The sequence below is a fragment of the Trichosurus vulpecula genome, chromosome 3, assembly GCF_011100635.1.
Source record: "Trichosurus vulpecula isolate mTriVul1 chromosome 3, mTriVul1.pri, whole genome shotgun sequence".
In the NCBI taxonomy this organism is placed as follows: Eukaryota; Metazoa; Chordata; class Mammalia; order Diprotodontia; family Phalangeridae; genus Trichosurus; species Trichosurus vulpecula.
The window spans coordinates 424278973-424285142 of record NC_050575.1 but is presented as its reverse complement, the minus strand read 5'-3'; the positions used below and the strand labels follow the sequence as shown (position 1 = coordinate 424285142).

Below are 6170 nucleotides of genomic sequence, written 5' to 3'. Positions count from 1 at the left end.
TTGTATGGTTCTGGATATGGAGGAGAAGCATCTTTTGGAAACAGAGCTTTTAAGGTAGCATTTTTCTCTTCCAGGTTAGATATCCTTTTACAGTTGAAAAACAGTAAATATAACTCCTCAAACAATACAATCTTGTTTCTTGACATTTTCCTGCCAGTTGTGTCATTGTAATGATGTAGTCTATGGTGACATATTGATTAATCAAATGGCAGACATTTAAAATGTGATCACAGTGTGACAGTTAACTACTAGGTGCTGGGGATAAAAAATACAAAAATAAGAGTCCCTGACCTCAAGGATATGTCATAGAATATCATTTTCTTCTTAAAAATATTTTTTGCAATTAACATAAATTATATTTTTCTCTCTCCTAAATGCCCATGGAAAAGGAAATGAAAGTGAGAGAGAGAAATACATACATATATATATATATATATATATATATATATATATATATGTATATATATATAATATTCTCAGGCAAGGTAAATAAATCTCTGCCTTATCCATGTTCAAGAAATTTATCTCTCCTTCTGCATCATGACTTCAACGCTTCTCTGTCAGGAGGTGGGTGGTATGCTCCATCAATGGTGTTTTGGAATCATAGCTGAATAGTAAACTGATTAAAGTTCTAAAGTCTTTCATTCTTTTTATAATATTATTTCATAAATCATTTTTTATTCTGTTCACTTCATTTTTATTAATTCACATAAGGCTTCCCATCTTCCATTGAAACAATTTTTTTTAATTTCTCATGGCACAAAAGTATCTCATTATATAACAACTTTTTGGCCATCTTCCAATTGACAAGAATCATCCTTTTAAAAAGCGTTACTATAAATATTTCAACACATATAATATGAATTTTTTTTTCTTTTGTTCATCTCTTTGGTTAGATTGATAGATAGACAGAGATATATACATATAGAGAGTTATAAATGTCTTTATCTATCTATCTATTTGTGTACACACACATACAAGCATGCACAAAACACACATATGTATATATAATGTGCATATGCACACATATATATGCTATTGTCATCATTTTGTCGTTATTATTATGTATTTCCAGTGAGAGGAAATGAAGGCCTTGATTAGGTAGGGCAAGAGTCATTGAAAAATTCTTAAATGCGTGAGAGATACTGTGGACATAAGGTGATCAGAATAATATATTCAGACTTGTATGAGACCTTTACGACTGTCTAATCCAATGCTACCATTTTCATAGAGGAGGAAATGGAACAGCAGTTATAAGAACTACGGTCACAAAGGCAGTAAGTGGCACCAGTAAAATTTGAACCCAGGTCAACTTAAGATCGAGTACACTTTCTCCTGTACTATATTGTAATTATATTTGAGAGCCAGTGAGAAAGGTCAAACAAAATGCACTTCCTTCTCTTTGTAGAGCTCTCATAAGTTTTTGAAAATAAAAGTCAAACACAAATCAGTGTTTGTTAAGTGGAGATATGGAGCCTAATTTTAGCAGAGTAAGTCCCTAAGCTTAAGTTCAAAATTGGAATTGAAATTTGAACTTATGCATAGGGACTTACTCTGCTAAAATTAGGCTTTATATCTCTACTTAACAAACACACTGAATGTGCTTCCATAATTATTATTTCTCTATATGTCCCTGCTACTCTAATTTGTGAAAATTCTGCTTAAATCTCTCATGTGCACCAAAAGCAGAAGCTCCTTTAAAAAATTCTGAGAATGCCTGTACTTTGCATCCAGTAAAGTCCTGAATATCATACAGAAGCATCTAGATATCTAGATCCTCCAAGTCCTAAAGATTGTCCCTGATTTGAAACTACAACTTCTTGAGTTTTCAGGGTTCAATCAAGTTAATTCTTTTTTTTCAGCTGTCTTTATGTCTGTGGTTAATTCGGAGAATTCTACCTGAAGAAAGTCGGCCTAAGGGATGGCAGGGAAGAATGGAACTAGTATTGAATGGTAGGCAGAGACCCTGGATTTGAAAATTACTTCTCCTTTTTACAAGCAGTATTACCTTGGTCATGTAATACCATCTTATCAGACCTCAGATTCAGCATCTTAAAAGGAAAGGATTTAGATAAGACTCTAGAAGCATCCTTCAGGCTCTTAAATATTTTTGTTGTTGTTGTCCAGTCATTTCAGTCATGTATGAATCTTCATGACTCCATTTGTTTATTTGTTCATTCATTCACTTACTCGTTCATTCAATCATTTATATATTTTTGGCCAAGATACTGGAGTAGTTTGCTATTTCCTTCTTCACGTCATTTGGCAGATGAGGAATGGAGGTGAACAGGGTTTTAAATAACTTGCACAGGGTCACACAGCATCAGAGACCAAATATGAAGTCACAAAAATGAGTCTTCCTGATTCCAAAGCTGGTGCTCAATCCACTGTGCCACCCAGCTGTCTGCTTAAATCTTAACATACACTAAAGTGTAGAAAAGATGCACTAGTGGAACAAGACATTTACTCATTCACTAATTCATTCATCCAGTTATTTATTGATTAATTCACTTATATATTCATCTATTTGCTTATCTATGTGTTCATTTATTTATTCATCTATTTATTTCTTTGTTTATTTTGGTCTTGATCTCTTACTTCTTTGGGATAGGGAAATCGAAACAAGAAACTCCCTTTACTAGTATAAACTGGGACCTGTTCCATGATATAGTCTGAGAGAGTTGCCGTGCACCTGAGAAGTTAAGTGACTGGCCTACAGCTACACAGTAATAATATGTCACAGGTAAGACTGGAACTTACATCTTTCTGACTACAAGGTTGTCCTTCTATCCATTGAGTCACATTTGCCCTTAGCATGAGTCATTGAGCAACGAACATGGAACCTCTTTATTATTTTTTTTTCGAGCTACTTCATCTTCACTACATCATAGTTTTGGCAAACACATCAAGGTGCAACAGGGTTTATTTCATGTTAATATCTTGACTGGATTTTTGTTCAAATAAATAGGGAATTCTCTTTTAAATAATGCTCTTCTCACACTCTGGCCAGCCCAAGAGTAAATCAAAGGAAATTAGTGTATCCAGGGGAGAGTCACCAATAGGGCAAGAAGCTTAAAGGAAGACATGAGAACTGATTTGGGACTGACAATGGACACCTTTTTACTTGGAACTAAGCCAGGCCCCAAATAAGTTCATTGTCCCTAGGTACACCTGATTTCCACCTATTGAGGAGCCCTAAGGAGGGTGAGATAAGATGTGCAATCTTCAGCTCCAGGCCTAGGCAGCCCCTCTATGCACAGGATGGAACCTCAAGGCCTTCTACAAGCATGAATTAGGAATACAGGGGAGCAAAGCCAAGCAATTGCTTCTGTGTTTTCTCCCCAGCTGGACAGTCTTCCCTTTATTCTCCCTCCACCAGTCCTGGGCATTGCAGTCTCATGATCAAAGACCACAACAAAGTGGTGGGGATATAAAAGGAAAGACAGTAGGAGTACGCACAGGTGTGATGCCCCAAAGGGGATGGGAATGGAAAAGATGGGGCTCTTAAGGGCATGCCACCACCCAATCCTATGGTCACACTGGAAACCCAGACTATACTTCACAGCTGGAGAGAGATTAGGGTGGCGATGGAATGTGGGTAGGGCCTGGAAGGGGACCCTTGGGGGATGAGTTCAAGCCATATTCCCAGCTCTGGGAGAGAGACACCTCTGTTAACCTGGGCTGGGAAGAGCCAGAAGTGTAGTCCAAAATGAATTAAAAAATAAGAGTGCTGGGTAGTGTGTGAGGTAAATAAAATGTGAAGACTTCACAGGGAAGATATGTATAAATATATATCTATATCTATACTAAGAAATGTTTAAAAATCAAGAAATAGAGAAATAGGGAAGCGGAAAAATTCTGATGCCATGAGAAAGTTTACCCTGAAACTTTTTTTTTTCTTTCTTCTAGTTCTGGTTTAAAGATTTGCTTAGTAAGAACAGAGTCACTGTGACCTGCTTTCCTTTACTGTAAAAGTACTGTAGAAGAATGGAAAGGGTCTCCCCCTCCCCTTATCCTATTCTTCTTCTTTAGATTTATAGATGTCATCTCAGCTGTAATCATTAACTAAGGGAATGGGAATTGGAGTTTCTGTGCCTCGACTTCCCAGTTCTTTGTCTAGCTTTTGTGCTCAGATTGTAAGCCTGCCTCCCAGCCAATGGTGAGAAAGGTCAGAGGTGGGCAGGAATTCTCTTGTGTTAGGTATAATTATTGGTGATTTGCCCTTTGTAAGGGGCTCCCCATGCCAAATCTGTTCTGGCAGAGGACGCCCTATTCTCAAGAATTGAATAAAATTTATTTCTGTTCCCACCCTGAGATGGCTCCTTATTATAAATTTAATTGGTGAGGGTCTTTCATCCCACACAGTAGGAGCTGATCAGGAATAGTTTCCTTGTTTATGGGAAGCAGTGTTAATGCAATAGGTGTAAAATGGAAATGGCGACTCAAGTGGAAAGTCCCACTGATGAAGGTGAAGGAGAGGTGACAAGGTCTCTAGGCCAACTGGGACTCTCCAAGGTTACTTCCCTTCTCTCCATGCCTATTACTGCTAACTACACACAGGCCTAGAGTAAAGGCCAGGTCTGACAAAAGTTTCCCCACCAACTCCAAACTCAGCTCTGGGGGAATAAGGGAACATGTGAGTGATAAGGAGACTGCAGGTGCATTTACTGGGTCTTCTTGTCTTCTGGGAGGTAGTATGGAGGGGGTGGAGGCTGGTGTGTGGGCATGTAGACATTGTGGGGATTGACAGGGTTGTAGTAGGCGCTGGCAGCAGCTTCGGCAGCTTTTGCTTCAGCTGCAGGAGTAGATGGTACATCAGGGCCACCAACAGGTGGCTCCATGGGTCCAAGATACGGAGGTGATGCTGGTTGCATGTACACTATGGCCCCATCCATCATGGGAGGTCCTGGATAAAACTCGGGTGCAGGTGGTGCATAGGGATAGCTTGGAGGGTTTGGGTACATTCCATTGGCAGCTGGCATAAGAAAAAACATAGGCTCCATTTGGCATGTAAAGTACCCATAAGCTCCATTGGGGACTTCACCTCCCGAGGCTTGGGCAGCCACTTGTAGCATTCTTTGTCTAAACTCAATGGCGCCCCCTGCTGCAAAGGTCAATCTGTGCACAGCTGATCCTTCCCAGCCACCTCCTGCTTCAGCCTTCACTGTTCATCTGATGTAATGTGCACCAAACACAGGCTGCTTGATCTCATAGTCCTTCATTAGGTAAAACAGCATCATGAATGACTGCATGGAGTCCTTTCCCTTGGACAGAAAAATAACTCTGTAAGGAGTCAAATAGAAGCTGCCTTCTTGGTTCCTTTGAAGGCATCTGTCATGTGATCCATGTCACTGAAGGAGAGCTCCACATGATCGTAGGTCATTAGAATGTTCTCGGTGTTGTTGACAATCACTCTGCTCTCTGAGTGGTTCCTTTTGAGCGCCATGGCTGGGCTACACAGACACTGTACTCCAGAGCCCTGAGAGTAGTCCTGGAATCTCTTTATCATCATTATCATTATCATTATTACTTTTGCTGTTGCTGATAGAAGTAATACAATGGGAAGATTAATAGATAACCTCATATTGAATATTGAATGAGAATGATTTTTAAAATTTGCCCGTATAAAGCATAGACATATTGTGCCAAAACAACATCTGATCCCAACTTCCATATTGCCAGGGCATATTAAGAGTAGTAAAATTTTAATCCTGACCAATGTTGGTACCAACCAGCAGAACAAGCAGAAAACAAAATATATATCTGTAATATTCTCTCCTTCCTTTGGCCTGCAGTTTATTGAAGTTGGAGTGGATTAGTACTTTGAAAGATCCCCCCTACCACCTGTAGCCATGGAACCACAATCTGCTCCCAATCTTTGTGCTGATGAACTTGGGTTGGTTCCTTTATGAACTTTTGTTTCTGGATTTCTCCTAACCCTTGGTCTTGTGTTATTGAATCTACTGTGTCTAATGAGACAGAATCCATTTAGGTGACTAAAGATTGAAGAAGCTATTACTTAACCAGGGCCATGACAAATATCAAATTTATTCTTGCTTTTTTTTTAAAGTTTTTTATTGCCTTTATAAATCACAGTCATTTCCCCTTCTCCTACTTCCTTCCTCAGTGCCATGAATTTTTCATTGTAATGTTGGAAAACATTAAATAAA

The 6170-nt window shown here is 38.9% G+C and overlaps 1 pseudogene; it reads right to left on the bottom strand.

The window, feature by feature from the left end:
- Window positions 1-4664: 4664 nt before the first annotated feature.
- Window positions 4665-5446, bottom strand: LOC118844657 (annotated as a pseudogene).
- Between the last annotated feature and the right edge of the window lie 724 nt (window positions 5447-6170).